At 36.8% G+C, this 24,302-nt stretch overlaps 2 long non-coding RNA genes across 2 annotated transcripts in view; one reads left to right on the top strand and one right to left on the bottom strand.

Moving 5' to 3' along the window:
- Positions 1-24,302, top strand: part of LOC143663034 (uncharacterized) — a 60,027-nt gene that overhangs the window by 14,325 nt on the left and 21,400 nt on the right. The gene's annotated exons all lie outside the window — the stretch shown is intronic.
- On the bottom strand, positions 6,238-11,274 carry LOC143663035 (uncharacterized). Its single transcript, XR_013165719.1, has 4 exons — positions 11,081-11,274; positions 10,361-10,487; positions 8,601-8,666; positions 6,238-6,376 (listed from the first exon to the last, which is right to left on the bottom strand). It is a non-coding gene; the product is annotated as an uncharacterized LOC143663035 (long non-coding RNA).

A 24,302-nucleotide genomic window follows, 5' to 3' on the forward strand; every position in this document is an offset into this window, starting at 1 on the left:
GAGCACAAATAAATGAAATTGAAAACATGAAAACAATAGAGAAAATCAATAAGGCCAGAAGTTGGTTCTATGAGAAAATCAATAAGATTGATGGGCCCTTAGCAAGATTGACAAAAAGAAGAAGAGAGAGGATGCAAATAAATAAGATCAGAAATGGAAGAGGAGACATAACTACTGACCTCACAGAAATAAAGGAGGTAATAACAGGATACTATGAACAACTTTACGCTAATAAATACAACAATTTAGAGGAAATGGACGGGTTCCTGGAAAGACATGAACAACCAACTTTGACTCAAGAAGAGATAGATGATCTCAACAAACCAATCACAAGTAAAGAAATCGAAGCAGTCATTCAAAAGCTTCCTAAAAAGAAAAGTCCAGGACCAGACGGCTTCACATGTGAATTCTATCAAACATTCCAGAAAGAATTAGTACCAACTCTCCTCAAACTCTTCAAAAAAATCGAAGTGGAGGGAAAACTACCTAACTCATTCTATGAAGCCAACATTACCCTCATACCAAAACCAGGCAAAGATATTACAAGAAAAGAAAACTACAGGCCGATCTCTCTAATGAATATTGATGCAAAAATCCTCAATAAAATTCTAGCAAATCGTATCCAACAACACATTAAAAGAATTATTCATCATGACCAAGTAGGATTCATCCCAGGTATGCAAGGATGGTTCAACATAAGAAAATCAATTAATGTAATACACCATATCAACAAATTAAAGTAGAAAAATCACATGATCATCTCAATTGATGCAGAGAAGGCATTTGACAAGATTCAACATCCTTTCCTGTTGAAAACACTTCAAAGGATAGGAATACAAGGGAACTTCCTTAAAATGATAGAGGGAATATATGAAAAACCTACAGCTAATATCATCCTCAATGGGGAAAAATTGAAAACTTTCCCCCTAAGATCAGGAACAAGACAAGGATGTCCACTATCACCATTATTATTCAACATTGTGTTGGAGGTTCTAGCCAGAGCAATTAGACAAGAAAAAGAAATACAAGGCATCAAAATTGGAAAGGAAGAAGTAAAACTATCACTGTTTGCAGACGATATGATACTATACGTCGAAAACCCAGAAAAATCCACAACAAAACTACTAGAGCTAATAAATGAGTACAGCAAAGTAGCAGGTTACAAGATCAACATTCAAAAATCTGTAGCATTTCTATACACTAGTAATGAACAAGCTGAGGGGGAAATCAAGAAACGAATCCCATTTACAATTGCAACTAAAAGAATAAAATACCTAGGAATAAATTTAACTAAAGAGACAAAAAAACCTATATAAAGAAAACTACAAAAAACTGCTAAAAGAAATCACAGAAGACCTAAATAGATGGAAGGGCATACCGTGTTCATGGATTGGAAGACTAAATATAGTTAAGATGTCAATCCTACCTAAATTGATTTACAGATTCAATGCAATACCAATCAAAATCCCAACAACTTATTTTTCAGAAATAGAAAAACCAATAAGCAAATTTATCTGGAAGGGCAGGGTGCCCCGAATTGCTAAAAACATCTTGAGGAAAAAAAACGAAGCTGGAGGTCTCGCGCTGCCTGACTTTAAGACATATTATGAAGCCACAGTGGTCAAAACAGCATGGTATTGGCATAAAGATAGGTATATCGACCAATGGAATCGAATAGAGTGCTCAGATATAGACCCTCTCATCTATGGACATTTGATCTTTGATAAGGCAGTCAAGCCAACTCACCTGGGACAGAGCAGTCTCTTCAATAAATGGTGCCTAGAGAACTGGATATGCATATGCAAAAGAATGAAAGAAGACCCATCTCTCACACCCTATACAAAAGTTAACTCAAAATGGATCAAAGATCTAAACATTAGGTCTAAGACCATAAAACAGTTAGAGGAAAATGTTGGGAGATATCTTATGGATCTTACAACTGGAGGCGGTTTTATGGACCTTAAACCTAAAGCAAGAGCACTGAAGAAGGAAATAAATAAATGGGAACTCCTCAAAATTAAACACTTTTGTGCATCAAAGAACTTCATCAAGAAAGTAGAAAGACAGCCTTCACAATGGGAGACAATATTTGGAAATGATATATCAGATAAAGGTCTAGTATCCAGAATTTATAAAGAGATTGTTCATCTCAACAACAAAAAGACAGCCAACCCAATTACAAAATGGGAAAAAGACTTGAACAGACACCTCTCAGAAGAGGAAATACGGATGGCCAAGAGGCACATGAAGAGATGCTCAATGTCCCTGGCCATTAGAGAAATGCAAATCAAAACCACAATGAGATATCATCTCACACCCACCAGAATGGCCATTATCAACAAAACAGAAAATGACAATTGCTGGAGAGGATGCGGAGAAAGAGGCACACTTATCCACTGTTGGTGGGAATGTCAAAGGGTGCAACCACTGTGGAAGGCAGTTTGGCGGTTCCTCAAAAAGCTGAATATAGAATTGCCATACGACCCAGCAATACCATTGCTAGGTATCTACTCAAAGGACTTAAGGGCAAAGACACAAACGGACATTTGCACACCAGTGTTTATAGCAGCATTATTTACAATTGCAAACAGATGGAAACAGCCAAAATCTCCATCAACAGAAGAGTGGCTAAACAAACTGTGGTATATACATACGATGGAATATTATGCAGCTTTAAGACAAGATAAACTTATGAACCATGTAATAACATGGATGGACCTAGAGAATATTATGCTGAGTGAATCCAGCCAAAAACTAAAGGACAAATACTGTATGGTCCCACTGATGTGAACGGACATTCGAGAATAAACTTGAAATATGTCATTGGTAACAGAGTTCAGCAGGAGTTAGAAACAGGGTAAGACAATGGGTAATTGAAGCTGAAGGGATACAGACTGTGCAACAGGACTAGATACAAAAACTCAAAAATGGACAGCACAATAATACCTAATTGTAAAGTAATCATGTTAAAACACTGAATGAAGCTGCATCTGAGCTATAGGTTTTTGTTTTGTTTTGTTTTGTTTTGTTTTGATTTTACTATTATTACTTATATTTTTTTCTCTGTGTTGACATTCTATATCTTTTTCGGTTGTGTTGCTGGTTCTTCTAGACCGATGCAAGTGTGCTGGGAAATGATGATCATGCATCTATGTGATGATGTTAAGAATTAATGATTGCATGTGTGGAGTGGTGTGGTCTCTGAATGTTGGGTTAATTTCTTTTTTTCCGTTAATTAAAAAAAAAAAAAAAAAGAGAAGGGATAGTCGGGGATGGGGGGGTGCAGGCTGTGCGGCGGGACTGGATATAGGGGCTCGGGAATGGACAGCACAATACTACCCAGTTGTAATGCGGTTATGTTGGAACACTGAATGGAGCTGCATGTGAGGTATAGGTTTTTTGTTTTTGTTTTTTTTGTTTTTTTTTCTTTCTATTATTGTTTTAATTCTTATTCTGTTGTCTTTTTATTTCTTTTTCTAAATCGATGCAAATGTGCTGAGAAATGATGAATATGCAACTATGTGATGTTATTGAGAGTTACTGATTGTACATGTAGAGTGGAATGATTTCTAATTGTTTTGTTAATTCTTTTTTTAATTAATAAAAATAAAAAATAAAAAAATAAAAAAAAATAAAATAAAATAAAATAAAATAAAAAAAAAAAAAAAGAAAGGCCAATGGGTCAGGAACATTTTAGTTAGCTGGAGAAGTCGCATGGCTGGCATCTGCTGGCCCCCTTCTCCTGGGTTCTGTTGCTTTCAGTCTCTGTGCATGTGGAGGTTTCTTGCTTTGCTTCTCTGGGGCTGGTTTTCATCTCTTAACTTCCCTTGGCTCTCTCCAGGTTCTGGATTACTTAAATCTCATGGTAACGTCAGCTGGGCTCCAAGTATCTCCAAACATTTGTTTCTCTATTTTCCACGTCTGCATCTGTGTCAGCTCTGCTGTGAAGTTTCTGTCATTTCTCTAGGCTCTGTCATTTCTGTCATTTCTCCAAAAATGTTTTCTCTTTTAAAGGATCCCAGTAAAATAATCAAGGCCCACCTGAGATGGGTGGAGTCACATCTCCATCTAATCAAATGTTAATACTCACAATTGGGTATGGCACTTCTTCATGGAGATAATCTAATCAAAAGATTCCAATTTACATTATTGAATCAGGATTAAAATAAATGGCTGCTCTCACAAGATTGGATCAGGATTAAAACATGACTTTTCTGGGGTACATACTTTCAAAATGATACAGAAAGTTTAAAATATTAACAGATAAACAGAAGCTGAGAGGATTCATTAACAAAAGACCTGCCCTTCAAGAAAAACTTAAAGGAGTTCTACAGGCTGAAAAGAAAATGCAGGAGAGAGAGGCTTAGAGGAGAGTGTAAAAACTATAACTCGACAATAAAAAGACAAACAATCAAATTTTCAAATGGGCAAAAGCCTTAAAATAAACATTTTTCCAAAGAGAAAATACAAATGGCTAAAATACACATGAAAATACGCTCAATATAACAAGCTATTAGGGAAATGCAAGTCAAAACCACAGTGAGATATCATTTCATGCCTATTAGAATGGCCACTGCTAAAAAAACAAAACCCAGAAAACTACAGGTGTTGGAGAGGATGTGGAGAAATAAGAACACTCATTCACTGCTGGTGGGCATGTGAAATGGAGCAGCTACTATGGAAGACAATTTGGTGGTTCCTAAGGAAGTTAAGTATAGAATTATCATGTGATCTGGCAATCCTGCTAATAGGTATATACTCAGAAGAACTGAAAGCAGGGAGGCAAACAGACATTTTCACACTGATGTTCATAGCGGCATTATTTACAATTGCCGAAAGAAGGAAACCAATTGCACAATACCCAATTAATGTATAAACAAAATGTGGTCTATACTTCTGATGGAAAATTATTCAGCTGTAAGAAGGAAAGAAGAAGTCCTGATGCATGTGACAACATGGAATAAACTTGAGGGCATTATGCTGAGTAAAATAAGCCAGACACGAAAGGACAAATATTGTATGATCTCACTGATAATGAACTAATTAAACTCTATGCAAATTCATAGAGTTAGAAGCTAGGACATAAATTACCAGGAGATAGAATATGTTTAGAGAATAGGGAGCTGATGCTTAATCTGTGCAGAATTCTTAATTAGGTTGGTTGCAAATATTTGGAAATGGATAGTGGTGATGGTAGCTCATTATTTTGAGTGTAATTAACAGTACTGAATTATGTGTATGAATGCGGTTGAAAGGGGACGTTTTAGGTTGTCTATGTTACTAGAAGAAAAGTTAGAAGATAAAACAGGGAATGTAGAACACAATGAACCATGTTGTGGATGTTGACTGTGGTCAACACATATAAGAATGTTCTTTCATGAATTATAACAAACGTATATCACTATTACAAGGTGTTCATAATAGATTGGTATATGGGAAAAATATACCTAACACAAACTATGGATTATAGTTAACAGTAATATTTTTAGTATTTCATCAATTGTAATAAATGTACCATTCTAGTGCAAAGTGTCAACAACAGGGGAGTAAATGGGAACCTGCATTCTTATGCATGACTTTTTTATTTTTTGTATGCTGCATGGTGGGGTCACATTTCGTGCTTTTTTCCATGTGAGTATCCTGATATTACAGCACCATTTGTTGAATTGTTCTTTGTTTGATTTTGTTGGTTGCCCAGAATCGAACCCCGGTCTCCCAAATGGCAGAAGAGAATTCCACCACTGAACTACCTTCACACCCCACGTGCATGACTTTTATGTAAACCTACAACTTCTTTAATTAATAATAAATAAATAAATGATAATTTTTAAAAACATGCTAAGTGAAAGAAAAGACATAAAATACCACATATCATATAGTTTCATTTGCATAAAATATAAATATAAATAAATCTATAGGCACAGAATTGGATTAGTGATTACGTAGGGCTGGGGAAAGATAGAAGGATTGAGAGGTGTCTTCTAAAGGGTTTGCAGCTTTTATTTTTTTGAAGTAATGAAAATGTTCTAAATTGATTATGGACACTTGCTCCCTCATTTCTGCCTTGCTAATGTGTTTACGGTTGCACTAAAAACTATTGATTGAACACTTAGATTGATTCTATTGTACATGAATGTATCTCAATAAAAGTGCTTTAAAATGAAAATCACTTACCTTGTCAGATACAACAGAAAGTTTACAAAAAATAAATTGTAATAAAAATGTAATGATGGCCATTCACAGGAAGTGAGCAACATAATTGAGTGGTTAATAGCATGGACTCAGTCAGACTGCATCTTTTTCAATTTGGAATCCATCATTTCTAAGCTGAGTAAACTTGGGCCAACCATTTGCTATTATACCTCCGTTTCTTAATCTGTAAAAAGAGGCAATAATTATAAGTACATAATGGAGTTATTCTGAGGAAAAAATTAAATAATCCATGTAAAAGCACAATGTGTTGCCTAATAAGTGTTAAGAACTGCTATTATTTTTGTTCTTGTTTATGTTGTTTGTGGCCAACTAAAGAGATCAAGCAAGACATCACAGAGCTGAGCCTTATGGGAATTGGTGACCCCAGGAAGGGAGAAAGACTCTGATAGTTGAGCTGAGAAAAGGCACAGACTCTGGGGAATTCATGACCTACTCAGAGAAAGAGAATATGGAAGATGTGTCTACAATGACTACAATTAAGCCCTGTCTAATTTTCCAGATGAGAGCATACAAGTTCAAAATATGTGGCTTCTTCCAAAGATGGAGCCTAATTCCCTTCCCCTGAAGTTTAAATTGGACATAGTGACTTATTTCTTATGAATAGACAAAAGCAGATATAATGCTGTGTGATTTCAGAGACTGGGTCATTAAAGGCATTGCAACTTCTTGCTATTCCCCATCTCTGGGATTACTTACTCTGGAGACAGCCAGCTGCCTTGCGGTGAGGAAAGTAAAGCAGCCCAATGGAGAGGTCTGTGTGGTGAGGTGTTGAAGACTTCTGTTAATAGATTGATGAGTGAGCCATCTGGGAAGTTCTTCCCTCAGCACCAGTCATGTCTCCAGACGACCACAATCCCATCCCAACATCTTTACTACAACCAGGTGACAGACCCTTGGCCATAACTACCCAACTGAAGTTTTTCTCCTTCAGAAACTGTTTGAGATAGTAAATAATATTCTAAGCTACTAAATTTTCAAGCAATTTGTTATGCAGCAATAAATAGCTAATATAAGAGCAGATGTTGAGAAAAAGAGAAGTGCATGGGGGCTGTAACAGACCAAGATGGTCTCCTGAAGAGGTGAGTCTATAATAAGCAAAGTAATAAAGTGTGGAAAATGGCATTAGCAAGGCAGAAATGAGGGAGCAAGTGTCCATACCTCCTTAGAACTGGTTAGAACCAAACACAGTCACTATTTACCTACAGAGAGAAAGGAAGAAGAGGAGGGGAAGAAAGGAAGGGAGCCAGATGAGGGAAAAGGGGGACTTGCACTGTATCTATGATGATAGATTTTTTAAAAAACTGGAACAATTTTAACAAACATCGAAATCTATTATAACTGTACGGTGGTTAGATAGGTAGTAGATGTATTTTTCTCATTAGTCTATACAAACACAATTTTTTGCAAATATTTGCAATATTTGAAATGAACCTACAGTACAGTTGAGAAATAAGACAGGAAAGAGAAATTAGACAATTAGGTATGAATCTTAGAGGGAAGAAAAAATGCAGACCTACCTACCTAGATGATATCCCCACCGGACTTGCCTTCCTTTTGTTCAGTATAGTTCATCACATCTTTACTTAGCTTCTATTATGTACTAAGGACTCAGAGAGGAAGAGAGTTGGGGATGGGAGTTGGAAGTAGCAAGAAAGAGAAAAGGTTCCTGCCACCAATGAGATTCCATTTCTCTAGAAGTAGAGAAGGCAGGAAAACGAGCAATTGCATGGTTTTTAAGACAATGATAATGAAAAGGAAAGAGTTTTTTAGTTTTTAGGACTATAGAGTTAAGGCATCTGTGGCTAAAACTTCACTGAAAAGATGACAGCTAATTGGAAACTTCAAGTCCCATAGCAGGATTAGTCAAGTGGCTGGCTTAGGAGGAGGGACCAGGGTTGCAGAGACACCAGTTTATATGAAGACCCAGATTGAGGCCATGTAAAGGACTTCTGGGTTGTAGAAAAGCAGAAGTATTGTGTGGACTTTCTACACAATGTAGAAAGACCATCCCATTCATGTGATATGCTGCCAGTGATATATAAAATCCAGCTTTTTGTGTAATGTCTATCGTTGTTAGAATACCTGATTATCTTTCTTTTGACTTCCATGACCCAATGTCAGAGCAATTTCAAGTTACCATGACTAATTTGCTAAATCTGTAGACTCTTTTAATTTCACAAAAAACATGTTTTAAGGAGCAATTCTTTCACATATTCAATGAATATGAATGTTCTTCTTTGAATATGTCATGTGTTTTCTTGAATACATTAAAAATATATTTACAAATATTTTAAGTATATTCAAAATTATAATTTTCTCACTTATATTTTACAAGAATACATGGACTCTAGATTCATGCTGCCTGGGTTTAAATCCTTGACACTCACCTCATAAGGATATAATCCAGCCAAGTCTCTTTGATTTCAACAAATTAAACCTTCCTTGAAATGCTCCTAAATGAAAATATCCAAACAAATATATTAGGGAAGAAAAGTGCTTAAAACAAGTTTTAGGAAATTAGTAAACGTGGTAAAGTTGGTGAATTGGTCATCTGTTCAATTGATTACTCGGAGAAACATCTCAGCGAATTTGCTTTTGGAGAATTGACTTTTGGTTTCAATAAAACATAAGACATTATCTCTGTCTTTTCCCTTTCCCTGAATTTCCTGACCTTCTCCTCTGCGTCTCAAATTCTAGGCCCTGCTTGTGGGGATTACTCTGATGACCCTTTTGAACTCTTGGAGTCTCTGACCTTTCCCAGGAATCTGATGTTTGTACTCAGATTCAGAGATCTCAGGAAGAGATAGCCTTGGTCTCTGCGCCAGCCAGATGTCTTGGCAAGCTTTTCTCATTCTCCCCATCAGGGATGCTCTAATCTAGAAGAACCAAGGGAATACAGATATCAAGACTGACAGCTTGAATAAAATAAAAATGTGACTCAGCCAAACACCTGGCAATGCAAAATGGGGGATTAGCTCTTTCAGATTCTCCATTATGTTCCATAGGTGTAAGACCTTGCGAACATGTCGTGCGTTGATAAAACACTGACAGTGAATACTACCTATCCTGTTTTTGGAATCTTTAATCTTCTCAGAATCATTTTTAGAACTTGTTTAAAATGTAGATGCCAAGATTCTAGCCCAGACCACTGAATGAGAATCTGTAGGAGTAGAACCCAAGAAATCATATACTGAAGAAATACTTAAGGTGATTCAGGTGTGGAAATCACTGCCATAGTTCACCATGGTTTTAAGGGGAAAAATAGAAGCTTTCACTTCTGGTTTAGCCTCCTCAGCACACACAAAGTGACTGAATATTTGAATTCATACATGAGAAGACAAATTCTTTCTTCAACTTTATGATGATTAATCTGTTGATCTACCTGGACACTTAGCAAACCATCACTCCATCCAGTGACTCACATCTCTGGGAATGATGCATCCTTATTCTCAGCCAAGCTTCACGTTTTTATTTCACCCTTACCCTCCCTGATCTTTACAAGCCAAATCCTATCAATCCAACTTTCTTAATATTTCTCAGTTCTGTTCATCCATTTCTTACCCATATATACTATATTGTTTCAAGCCTTCATCATTTTTTATTTGCTTATTTTGGTAGCATAGTTTATTAATTTGAGTAAAAACAAAGAAGAAAAGAGAAAGATAAGATGTAGCTGTAAAGTAACTATTACATGTAAACCTTGTGCTTGAGTCTTCATATATTACTTAATTTTTTATCCTCAAAGCTACCTTCTGAGTTTAGTTGTCATCTCAGACTACCCTCTAGGAGAGAAGGTGAGGTAGTTAATAATTTTTTCCCAATGTTTCACAGCTAACAAGTGGCAGATCAAGTTCTTTAATCTAGTGCCCTTCCTACAGTCAGAAGCATTTCAATGACTTCCACAATTGTTTCCAGTTATTCCTTCCTCGAGGCTGATCTACATTCCAACAACTTTACATAAATGTATTTTCATTGTTTTCTTTGCCTGAGTGGACACAGGGACCAACTGTTCTCTGTCACTCATCTATTGCACTTTCATATACTTGAAGCCTGAGAACCTCTTCTAATTTTCTAATTAATCAATCATTCTTTCATATACTGAATTTAGTTTCCATTGATGGATCAGTCACAGATTGCTGACACCAACCTTGGCACTGAGCATCAGGTGGAATAAAGATGATAAGTTCACTGCCAGAGGGGCACTTGAAATCCAATAAAAGCATGACAGATGACAACCAGGTAAATCTGTTAAGTGCATTGTATGAAATCAATTCCTGAAATAAATAGGAAGGCTGTGAATGAAATGAGGCAATAGTCCAACAGTCCTCTTGCCCAGCTGGGCAAGCTCCTTAGAGAAATAAACAGCATCCTTTTAAATATCCAGACAGGCTCATGGTTGAGTCGATTTATCTATATCATCTACAAACAATATTTAACTTAATCTAAGGCAGAACAGGAGCACACACATTGAGGTCTGGATCTGTAGCCATTCCTACAACACTATAACATTTATGGGAGCTTTCAAGACTAAGAAAGAAAGAATGTGTGAGTCCTCTCTGACATGGCCACCCTCTCTGGAAATCAATTACTCATTTTCGATATGCTGCCTGCTTTGAAGTACTTACATTAGCTAACTGTCCTTTGGTAGGGAAGAAGGGGAAGAGAAGTCAAGTCAGAAGATTGTGATTCCAAGTTCAGTTTTGCCTCTCATCAGTTGTTTGACATTAAGACAGCCACTTGGACTCATTAAGTCTCATTTTGGCCAAACTTCCAAAAAGGGAGTTGGGCTATATTTCTCTAAAGAGCTCTTCCAGCTTAACAGTTCTAAAGTTGCATGTGAATGAGAATTTTTAAGAGCACTTCTTACCTGGGGAGATTCAGAAACAATGTGAGTGGAAAGAGAGTCTTCACTCTCCCTTGATCTCTATGTTACTCATGTATGTGTGTTATTGCCATGCCTGCCAATTCTAGCCAGGAGTGTATTGGTGCATAGTGCTTCTTGTAATCCTGTATGTCTGTTATGCCTTCTCATTAACATACATGCTAGGGATCTGCCTTATATTTGGCACACCAACATTCTCAGGAGCTGTTCAGTGTATCTGAGGGGGCAGGTATTAGGTGGCATTATGTCACAACAGAAGCCATGGAGTCAACCTTGGAGTTGCCAAGCAAAAGTCTCAAGATGGAGGACAAGCAAGGAAGCAACCTGACTGACAACCCCAAATAGGTTTGATCCTTCTTAGGCTTACAGGACATCTGTTGATTTTGCCTGCCCAATCATTGATACTCCCTTCCCTCAGTAACAGTAACCCAATTTTCTTGTAAGAAACAACTTCTCTATACTCAGTACACTTGGTTTTGGATTGGGCATCAGACCAAGGCCTCAACCAATCAAAAAGTTGGTTTAATGCAATAATGCATGCAAAACTGAGGCCGATGAAAATCAGATCAAGATTCAAAGAAAATATCCCTCATCTGGGATTGCCTGCAGTAAGGATTATGTAAGACTAGAGCTGCTGTGAGCCATCGTAGGAAACATGATAAGAAGCCAACACAAAGGAAAGCAGGGCTCAGAAGTAAGAGGATGGGTTTCAATGATATTGTCTGTGTCCCTTTGGTTCCAGCCCAACACAATTCTGAGACAAGAGAACATGCCAGAGAGTAGATTAGTCATGAGTTTTAATTAGGAGCTTATGTACAGGAGGAAGGTACTTCCCAATGGCAACTCATTGGGAAATGAAAGCTAGCCCTCTGCTGAGACTAAACAAGAAAAGGAGAGGGGCATGCCAGGCTGTTTAACAGTGTCCCTTGAGATTTGGTTATAATGGGGTGTCAGTAGATGCTTGTGAGTCTTGGTTCAGCAGAGTTCTTGAGAGTGAGTTTTGCATTCTTTGACCTTCAATGCCTGTCCTTGTCATGTAGGCAGGTGTGTGCAGTGACTTGCTCTCAAAATGGAGGAGGGGCAAGGCCAGGCCCTGGGTCTTTATACCATTGATTTAGCCATGCCTGCTTTTTCATTTATACAGGTCAATGAAGTCCCTTTTCTGTTTAAGCCAGCTTCCAATAGGTTTCTCCTATTTGAAATCAGAAAACGCTTGATTTATACACTGAATGCAAGCATTTGGTCTTGTATTTGCTTTTTAAAATTTTTCAACATATGGTTTGACAGGTTTGACCATCTCTAAAATGGCTTCCATGTTTATCATTCAGTGCTGGTCTTTAAACTAATCTGTCCAAGGGAAACAAAATGGTAGAAAGGCTAAGACTATGAGATCAGACTGACCTGAATTTGAATCCCAGCTTATCCACTGCTTCATCCCCAAACTATAGTAAATCAGCCTCTATGAGTCTATAGGTCCCTGTAAAACTGGGGCAGCAGTGTGTACTTTGCACGATCCCCTTACAGAATTAAATTGAATAATATATAGAAAGCACTGAGCACATTGCCCAGCATATCATATACAATAGACAAATGATAGCTGTCAGTGCTTTATTAGTTCGTGGAACCAGAAGCCACATCTAGTACTTTTCTGACATCAATGTAATAATGATACTTCCTACTACTATAAAACTCATATATCATTTGTAAAACATTTTGTTGTCCATTACTTCATTTCCCCCTCTCTCCATAGCCCAGAAATAGTGAAATTTGGTATGGTAACCTCTCACTTAATAGAATAAGAAATCAAGGTAGTAGGAAGCAGAATCAGGGCCAAAGTCTTAGTCATTGGGCAACTGACCCCAAGCTTGGAGCTCACTTCCTCACCAGGCTGCCCCACAGGCCTGAAGACCAGAATATGCCTCACCTCTCAGAGGTTCCACTAATACCCTCTGGGCTATACATATCACAGAATCATACAGTGATAAAGTAATAAAAGTCAATGAAATTTCCAACCTCCATTCCTAAGATTTCTGCTAATTTTACCCTAAAAACATAAAATGAGAAATAAGAGAGACCAAGGTTAGAATTTGGGGTCTTTGTGACCACAAGCAAGTGAAAAACCTTGCTGGGCTCCAGGTTCCTAATCTGTAAAGTAGGGCTCCTACAAGTGCCTCTCTCTCCTGCTTCTAATGAGAATCAAATTGGTAAATGTTGTACATTAGCATAGCAACTACACATAGAAAATTCTGTGAATGGTGTAGAACGTCAAATTAATTATTAATGTGATCATTATTATTATGAGCCCAGGATTCAGAACCACAGTGCACTCTCTATTCCTTACTGCCTCTCCATACTATAAACTGCTTAAAAAATAAGCAAAACTGAAGCCAGCAACTATGTCTCTGCTGTCTCAGTACTTCCAAATCGGTTCATAGTTTAGACATCCCAAAGAGTGAAAGATCGCAATGCTAAGGAATCAAATTGAAGTATAATCCTAAGGGCATAATCACCCCAAGTTCTTATGTAGGCTCCTCTTCCCTCCCACCAAGAAGGTGATTCCAGCAGTTTAAGAGGATGAAAGGGTTTGACTCAGACATTCCTACTTTAAGGGTTTTTTTGTGTTTTCCCTGTGTCTATCCATTATTCCCTTCACACACCTGCTTCAGAGATAGATGAAAGTCAAGGTGGCAGTAATGGGCCTGGGCCCTGTTAGAGCTGACTTGGACTTTATCCTTTGTTTGTGTTCTCTGCTTGTGATTTGTATTAAAGTCACTTTGGGATGTATGCTAGAAGGCACAAGAGGCCTTTTTGATTGAACAGTGAAAGAAGCCTATTAGAAACGTGAAATCATAATTTCTGGAAGTTTGGGGACTTAAAAAAAAAAATGTGGACAGCTGCTGGCCGAAGAACTGAGAAATGTTTAAGTCAGGAAAATATCCTAGGTAATGGAGCTGGAGAGTCTAAATCAGTGGTAAATGCTGCTAAGCCATCATTACACACTAAATAGTTATTAGTCATCTCTCTGTTTTTAGCAGAAAGCTTAAGGATCTGAAGTCCAAAGAATGCACTCCATTCTCTCCAACAAATCAAAAATCTATTCACCCTAATAGCAGAAATATGCCAAGAGAACATTAAAGGTCAAGCTAAATCCACAAAAAGCAAAGCAATACAGATTTCAAAGACCCCAAATGGAAAAATACAATTAAAAGTTGCCAGCTTATTCTGAGCAGGAGAAAAGATTGAGAACTTGATTTAAGGTCAGGAGCCCAGACGGGCAATGGCAAAGGGAAGCAAGAACTCTAAGCCAAACCATAAGCAAAGTGGCCTGTAAAGTTTCAAACTTGGCATGAGTCTTTCCCTTTCCAGCCCTCTCTTGAGCAAGTGGGTCACAGTGGAGTTGAAACATTGAATTGTTCCCATGGGACCTATATTGGAAATGGGATGTGAGGACCTGGCCTCAAGTAGTTAGACCTGGCTTTGTGCCCAGTTCTGCAGTAATTTTCCTGTATTACCTTAAACTAGTCATTTACCTTACCCTGACCTAGTTTTACCTAATTGAAAAATAAGTTCTTCTAATAAAGCCAAACTTTTTAGAAGGCCCTCATTTTGTTGTTTTGGGAATGCCAAAAAGTCACCACTGGGACTTTAGGCCTACCTCCATAATATCCATCCCCACCCCCATTAAACTTTTCCACAATGCCTGAAATACTACCATTCATAACTATATTTAATCTATGAGCATTTTCTGTGTGTCCACTTTATGCCAGGCACTATACTAGGCACTAGTCATGGAGGAATGAGAAAAACAAACATGGGCCCTGTTCATAATCCAGATGGAAGAAACAGAGTACATTACATTGGCAAATGCACATACATGTACATACATGTAAATTGAGAATGTGCTATGAAGTTAATGAACAAAGTACTCTGGGAGAAATCAGAAGCCTGAGCCATAGTTGTGGTCATAAGCAAAGCCACTAAAAAGGTGATGTGCTAATCTCTAAACTGGAAGGAAGCTTGTTGTGTTCCAGCAAACAAAAAGGATGAAGCTCAGAAGGTGAAATGGAAAGGAACTTGAGATGAGAAATGATACAGGGCCTGAGAGCCATAAAAAAGCATTTGGGTGTTAGTCTACTTGTAATGCAAAGACATTAAAGGGTCTAAGCAATAGGGTGACAACATGTCTCTCACTATTAAAATTACTCTGATTTCAGTGAGGTAGACAGAATGATGGAAGGTCAAGAGGAATCAAGGAAGACATATACAAAGTTTTGTTCCCCTCCTATGATGGTTAATTTTATATATCACTTTGGCTAGATTGTGGTGTCCAATTGTCTAGTCAAACACTAACTGGCCTAACTATCAATGTGGAGGTATTTTATAGATGGGATTAGCATCAACAAGCCTTGACTTAAAGGAAATTCCCTCAGCAATGTGGGTGGGCTTCATTCAATCAAATAGAGCTCTTAAAAGGGAGAACTGAGGATTCAGAAGAATCAGAAAGAATTCTGCCTCAAAGCTACACCTTCCACTCTTCCCTGGCCTCCCCTGCAGACTTGGACCAGATTTCAACATCACTCCTCAGGGAATTTCAAACCCCTAGCCTGCAATATGGAATTCAGATTTCCCTGCACAATTGCATGAGCCAGTTTCTTATAATAATCTCTTTATTTTGCTATTGGTTCTGTTTCTTCTAGGGGGAACCCTGAATAACATACCTCCTTAGATTGCAAACTCCATAGGATAAAGAGTTTTGACTGTTTTATTTACTGGTGATTTTCTGGTTCTTAGAACAAATGATGTGTATGAGTTTAGGGAATAAGTTCTAGTGGTATATAAAGGCAGAAATTTATTCAAGGTCAAGAAAAGAAGGCCTGGTGTAGCCTTTAAGAGAAGGCCTGAGTATGGATGAATGAATGAAGATTGCTGTAAAAAAATTAAATCGGTATGGATATAGTAGTGAAAGTGGAGAGAGTAAGAAGGTAAATTTGAGATATAGTTTGTGTACTACTGAAACAAGGTCGGTATTAATCAAACTAATTTATTATTAGTTTAAGATGTTAACTGTAACTGCAAAGGTAAACACTAAAAAAAAGAGAAAAGAAAAGAAGAAAGGGATTAAAATGGTACAATACAAAAAAGCAAGTAAATGCAAAAAGAAATTGGAGTAATTGCAATAGATTTTTAGATTTTACACTAAAAGCACAAATAACAAAAAAATAGATAAAATGGACTTCATCAAAAATTGAGAATCTTTGTGCACCAAAAGACATTATCAAGAAAGTGGAAAGACAGCCTACAGAATGGGATAAAATATTTGGAAACTACAAATCTGATAAGAGTTTAATATCCAAATATACAAAAAAAAAAAAAAAAACTAAACAACCCAATTTGAAAACGGGACAAGGAAATAATTCCTTAAAGAAAGCATTCAAGTGGCCAGTATTGGCATGCTCAAGATCATTAGCCATTAAAGAAACGCAAATTAAAACTATGAGGCACTCCTTCACACCTAATGGGATAGCTATTACTTTAAGAACTGAAAGTTTTTTTTTCACACTACAAGTGTTGGTGATGATGCAGAGAAATAGGAACCTTCATACTCTGTTGGTAGCAATGTGAAATGATGCAGTCACCGTGAAGAACAGTTTGATGGTTCCTCGGAAAGTTAGACACAGAATTGCCATATGATCCCCATCAATTCCATTCCTAGGTATATACCTCAGAGAATTGAAAGCAGGGACCTGGGCAGCCATCTCTGCACCAATGTTCATCACAGCATTGTTCACAGTAGCCGAAGAGTGAAAGCAGCCCAAGTATCCATCTATGGATGAATTAGATAATCAGAATCTGGTATATCCATACAATGGAATAATATTCAGCTGCAATAATAAGTAAAGAGATGGTTCAGGCTACAACATGGATGAAACTTGAAGAAATCATGTTGGTTGAACAGGAGAAAATATTGTACGATTTCTCATACATGACATACATAGAATGAGCAAATTCATAAATAGTAAAAGCAGAATAGCGGTTACCAGTGGATGGAGAGGGGAAAATGAGGAGTTATTGCTAACTGATTATGAGTTTTGGTTTGGGATGATAGGAATAGTCTGGAGATATTGGTAAACATTACACACTATTGTCAGCGTAGTTGTGTAGTTAATGTCAAAGAACTGTCCATTTAAAATGGTTAAAATGAATTTTATGTGATATATATTTTACCACAATTAAAGAAAACTGTTTTAAAATATGTAAGGGACTTCAAAATGGAATGGATGTGAGGGCTGAGAGGGACAAATAAAGATCAGTGTTATCCTTTCTGGCTTAAGCAGCAAGGTAAGGGGCAAAGACATTTCCAGAAATGGGAAATCTCTGGAAGGACAGGTAAATTAGATGATTGGCCTAGTCTGAATCAGAAACAGTCCAGCCACTCCAGGTATCTAAATTTGACAGGGCTTCTCTAACAAAATGCCACAGACTGGGTTTAAACAACAAGAAATTATTATCCTGCATTTTTGGAGTACAGAAGTGAAAAACGTGTTGGCAGGGCCATGTTTCTCATGAGTCTGTATTAATCCAGTGGTAGTTTGCTGGCGTTCAAGCTCTGCCCCCATCACATAGTGATCTCTCTCCATCTGTCACCTCCTATGGCTTCTACTACTCCTGATCATTCTGTCTGTGCTTAGATTTCCTCCCCTTAGAAGAATTACAAGTCATATTGGATTAAAGTCTGTCCTGATTCATTTTGGCCTCATTTTAATAGCATCTTCATAGATCCTATTTATGAACAAGTTCTCACATACACAACTGAGGGTTAAGACCTGGCCATGTCTTTTGGGGGACACAGTTATCCCTAACACCAAGTACGTGCATATCAGAATAAATGCTTATTACTAATAAGTTTGGGGGTGACATATTATGCAGAAATACTGTGGCAATAACTGACGGAGCAGAAGTTATGAGATTCAAGGGAAAATCATGAGTTCAATTTTGAAATATCAAACTGGAGATAGCTATGAAATACCCAAGCAGAAGTATCAAATTGGCAATTGAATACACAATTCTAGAAACATATATAAAAGGTCTCAACTCAAGATAAACCTTTTGGAGTCATCAGCATAAAGATTGTTTTTAAAACAGATTCATGAATGACATCATGTAGGAGGAGAGTATAAAAAGAAAGTAAAAAAAATACCCATATCTAGCCATCAGGTCTTTCTATATTTAGAGGCCACAAAAAGTAACTACCAAAGACTGAAAAGTAGAGACCAAACAGATGTTAAGAAAATAGTTCAATGGGCACAGTAACCAAGGCAAGAGATTGTTTCCAGGAAGTAGAGACTGGTCAATTGTGGTGAATGTTAATGAGAAATTCTATTAGCTTCTTTTTGCTGCTGAAACAAATTAACACAAACTTAGTGACTTCAAACAACAAAAATGTATTATCTTAACAGTTCTGGTGGTCAAAAATAAAAATGGATCTCACTAGGGTAAAGTCAAATGATGACAGAGTTGTGTTCCTTTTGAATGATGAAGAGAAAAAATTCATTTCCTTGCCTTTCCCAGCTTCCAGAGACCACCTACATTTCACAGCTTGTGGTCCCTTCTTCATTCTTCAAAGTCAGAAGGGTAGCATGTTCAAACCTCTTTTAGACTCTGACACTGACTCTCTTGCCTCCCTCTTTCACTTATATGAATTCGTGTGATTACATTGTATGCATATGAATAATCCAAAATAATCTCCCCATGTCAAGGTCACTTGATTAGCAATCTATATTCCATCTGCAACTTTAATTTCCCCCTTTCCCCATGCAACATATTATATTTAAGTGCCCAGGGGTTAAGAAACAGGCATCTTTGGAGGGCAAATATTCTGTATACTCACATCATCTAGGGGGAGAGTATAGGAAGAAAGGCAAAAAAAAAAAAAAAAAGTGCGTTTCTAATGTGTTAGCTCCCCAGAATATTAGAAGAGTTTAGGCTACCTTTCTACTCTACCTGTCTGTACTTTAAAAGAAGCCTTCTGTTTGAAAAATCTCTTATTCAAGAATTATGTGAGAGATATTCAGGGAATTGGAGAAATAGACCTAAACTACAAAGGGAACCTATTTAGCCACAATTCTAATGAGGATGCTAAGATGTATTTAAGAAGATAAGATTGAGCTCCACCCTGGTTCTCTTTTAATTGGGTTGTGAGTGAAAGATATACTTCTATAAAATTAAGCCACAGAAATGTGTAGATGTTACAGCATTTATTCCAGCCTGATCAAGTTTTATCTTTAAGAGAGTAGACTCTATTAAACAAAGGACATGATTAAAAAGCCAAGAAATTCTATGGACATTGTAAAGAAAGTATATGGTTGTCCTGTCAGCAAGTAAAAGAAAACAACTAGAAATGCCAAGAAAAATTAAATGATATATAAGAACATCTGGTTCAAGTATGAAATAAACTAAAACTTGATGATATTATACAATTAGGATCGAAGAAAAGAGCTTCCATTTGAACTTAACATTGGAAGCATCCTTTGTCAAACAAAAGCTTAAGTTACATACATTTCCTTCAACAACACTAGGTTATAAAGCATATTTGATGCTATTACATTCACATAATCATAAATACTGTAAAGGCAGTTCATTTACTTTCAGTTTTAGAATCAATTCATAATCTAATCATACAATAAAAGTTTGCATTATACACTTAGGCATTGGATAAGTAATTGCATGTTTGATGTAACTTGGGAAATGCAAGGGAGAGTGAAAATCAAGAGTTCCGTTGGGATGCTAATTTCCCAATAGTGGGGAAATAGTGGGGAGTCAAGAAATACTCTCTAAATTTGATGGAAAAAAGAAATAAAATTTTAAATGTATCATTTAACAAAACTTGGAAGCAGTATGTGTGATTCAAAATCCTTAATTTTCGTATAAAAGGAATGAATAGAAAAATAAAGAAATATATAATAAAATGTTTAATATTATTTCAGTAACAATTAGAAGAAATAAAAACACAAATAATCTTACTCAGGAGTGGGACTAGGGAAGGACAATAGGAATGAAGAAAGAAGAAATGGTAATTTTTTACCTGCTATTGAAATTTAATTTTTCAATAATTTCATCAAAGTAATGCAGTAATACATATTTTATTTTTATGGTACTATCAAGCAAGACTGTGAGAATATAAGACAGAGCAGGTATGCTTGAAGAATGGGAGGATATAGATTTTAGTTTAAGCTTATTTATTTGAAATCTTTAGATCAAGCTCAATTACTGTAAGTTCTTTGATAGTGGAACTATGAATATGCGCTCAACACACAATGAGGGACTTTAGTGTACTCACTTTGAAATTGGCATTTTATTTTCAAAAGAATTTTCTATTCAAAGATTTCATTATTTGTCCCTAAATATATCTAACTCTTTAACTTAGAGTAGTTATGATTCTAGTAAAAACCAAAACACCAGCAATTTTTCCATTGCTCCTCATAAATATTTCATTTTGATTCATATTTTCTAGTGGCTTCTCTAGTCCTGACGTTACTGAATTTTTTTTAAAGCCAGATTCTTGGATTGGAACATTTTCTATAGTTTTATAAACTCATGTGTCATGAACTTGGTTTGGCAGTTAATTAATAGCCTGCATTCTAAGCACTTTTTCATAAGCATAGCGTCATATTATAATTTGTTGGTCTTATAAAAAGGAAGGTGCACAAGAGAGCACTGAAGTGAAAGTTTGGACTTTTGCAGAGACAGATAGGTGAGGATTATAGAGGGGGCATATTTGATGGTCATTGTGGGACTGATATGCAAACCATGAAAGTAGATTTATTTGTCCAGGCAGAGAGGGAAATGAGAGGAGAAATAATATCAAAAAACCAGGCAGTTCCCACAGGAAGACGCAGACATAAGAATAAAATAAGATTAAAGTGTGCTTGAGGAAGTAAAATGCAAAGACACTAAACTATGAATTACTTGAAGGCAGAGATGTTAACTTTTAATTCCCTAATCCTCCTCTCTCCCTGATCCCATAATAAGACACTTGGCAAAACTTTTATTAAATGAGTACTGGAGATAGAACCATGTCCTCACAAAAGGTATGTTCAAGTCCCAACCACTGGTCCTGTGGGTGTGAAACCATTTTTAAATAGGACCTTTGAAGACATTGTTAAAAATTCAATGAAGATTGCCCTTAATCCAATATGGTGGAAGGAGAAACCATGGGGAGCAGCCAGAAGCTGGAAGTCAATGGAACCCTGAAGAGAAGGATGAAGATGCTGCTATATACATTGCCATGTGACAGAAAAACCAAGGACCAAGAATTATTGGCAACCCTAGAATGTCACAGTTTTCAGGAAGAAAGTATTGCCTTGCTGTCAACTGGATTTTGGACTTCTTCTATCCTAAAAACTATGAGCCAATAAATTCCCATCGTTTTAAGCCAGCCCATTGTATGGTATTTGTTTTAGCATCTAGGGAACTAAAACAATAAGAGAGAAGGGGGAAAATGCAGAATGGGTGAAGAGGTAGAGAAAACTTCTTCTAATAGAGAAAAGAGAAAACAAATATACTGAAAAAAAAAACAACTTGCCTCTATAAAGTAAGTGCTTGTCTACTCAGCACCTAGTATTATAGAGCCCATTCTGACATAGTAAACACCCTTCACAAGTAAGAAGGAAAGAATAAATGAAGTATAGGCTGTGACAGGCGCAAAGGTGAAAAGCCACAAAGGTGACTGATAGAGGGGAATTGTGAACTAAGATTAATTTAGGAAGCCAGAATTTATATTTCCTTTCCTGACCTCAATCCAAAAATCATAATTAGTTGCATTATATGAAACAGAATTTGTGACCAAGAGGACTCCAATATGAGGGACCTAAAATGTAAGTCCTCAAGTCCTCCAGGTTTCATGGGTCACACTTTTCTTTACCATGCAACAAGACAATTTAGAGTCAGTATCAGCAGAGTCCCTGAATAGAAATTGTGAGGATTTATTTAATGTCTTAAATAAGCAATCCTTCATTATGGTGTTAGTAGAAATAGCTATGTCATGGTTAGGGTCATGTGTCAACTCAGCCAAGTGGTGATACTTGTTTGTCTGGTTGGGCAACTGCTGGTCTATCTATTGTGATGAGGACATTTCACAGAATTAAATCATGATCATGTCAGCTACATCCACAGCTGATTACATTTGTAATTACATTTGTAATCAGCCAAAGGGGAGTGTCTTCTGCAATGGGTAATGCTTAATCTGATCACCAGAAGCCTTTAAAGGAGGATTCAGAAGAGACAGGCTCTTCCTGTTTTGGCTGGTGAGCCTTTCCTGTGGAGTTTGTCCATACCCTTTATTGGAATCATCGGCTTCACAGCCTGCCCTGTGAATTTTGGACTGTGCATTCCCATGGACATGTGAGACACTTTTATAAATTTTATATCTGCGAGTGTTCCCTGTTGATTCTATTTCTCTAGAGAACCCTAACTAATATAAGCTAGTAGATCTATTCTTTAGCTTAAATGAAGAGACTTAGCAGAAACTTCAAACCACTGATTCCTTTAGGTCATTTAACTGAGAAATTATGAATAATTATAATGAACGTAAGACTTCACCTCCTAGGTACTAAAATCAACATCAAAACATGCAAACAAACCCTACTTTCACTTCCCTTAATTCTCTAATACAACCCATGAAAATTATATGATAGTAGATCAAACTATATTAATATCAAAAAAGCAACAGAATATTCATACTGTCTTAATCACAATCATACTTGTTGCATTTACTTGTTCAGGAGATAATAGGCTAATTTCTGCCCACAGGTGGGGGCTCAGAGGAACTGCCGCTGGTCAAAACTTGTCACTTTCTGCCTCAATGAGATATTGAGACTTCCCATTGAGTATAGGTTATGCCCAGTGTATTAGCTACAAGCTGCTGGAATGTGATATACCAGAATTGGAATGGCTTTTAAAAAGGAGAACATGATAAGTTACAAGTTTACAGTTCTAAACCTATAAAAATGTCTAAATTAAAGCATCCAGGAAAAGATACCTTAATTCAAGGAAGGCTGATGACTCTGGAACACCCCTGTCAACTGGGAAGTCATGGCTGGCATCTGCTGGTCCCTTGCTCTTGGGCTCCATTGCTTTCAAGCCTCTATTTCTGCAGGGAAATTGCTTCTCCAGGGCTGGCCTTCATCTCTTGATATCTCTAAATATCCATGTCTCTGTTCTCCAGGTGTTGGCGTCTGTGTCAGCTCTGGGCTCTGAAGTTTCTGTCAGCTGTCTCTTTGTAGGCTCTGATTGTCTCCAAAATGTTTCCTCTTTTAAAGCATTCCAATAAACTAATCAAGAACCCATACGAGCAGCGTTATTTACAATTGCAAAGAGATGGAAACAGCCGAAATCTCCATCAACAGAAGAGTGGCTAAACAAACTGTGGTATATACATACGATGGAATACTATGCAGCTTTAAGACAAGATAAACTTATGAAGCATGTAACAACATGGATGGACCTAGAGAACATTATGCTGAGTGAGTCTAGCCAAAAACTAAAGGACAAATACTGTATGGTCCCACTGATGTGAACAGACATTCGAGAATAAATTTGGAATATGTCATTGGTAACAGAGTCCAGCAGGAGGTAGAAACAGGATAAGATAATGGGCAATTGGAGTTGAAGGGATACAGACTGTGCAACAGGACTAGATACAAAAACTCAAAAATGGACAGCACAATAATACCTAATTGTAAAGTAATCTTGTTAAAACACTGAATGAAGCTGCATCTGAGCTATTGGTTTTTGTTTTGTTTTGTTTTGTTTTGTTTTGACTTTACTATTATTACTTTTATTTTTGTCGCTATATTAACATTCTATATCTTTTTCGGTTATGTTGCTAGTTCTTCTAAACCGATGCAAATGTACTAAGAATTGATTATCATGCATCTATGTGATGATGTTAAGAATTACTGATTGCATATGTAGAATGGTATGATTTCTAAATGTTGGGTTAATTTCTTTTTTTCCGTTAATTAAAAAAAAAAAAAGAGAGAAGGGGTAATTGGAGCTGAAGGGATACAGACTGTACAACGGGACTGGATATAAAAACTCAGAAATGGACAGCACAATACTACCCAGTTGTAATGCAATTATGTTAAAACACTGAATGAAGCTGCATGTGAGGTATAGGGTTTTTTTTTTTTCTTTCTATTAATGTTTT

The sequence above is a fragment of the Tamandua tetradactyla genome, chromosome 19 (assembly GCF_023851605.1).
Source record: "Tamandua tetradactyla isolate mTamTet1 chromosome 19, mTamTet1.pri, whole genome shotgun sequence".
Classification (NCBI taxonomy): Eukaryota; Metazoa; Chordata; class Mammalia; order Pilosa; family Myrmecophagidae; genus Tamandua; species Tamandua tetradactyla.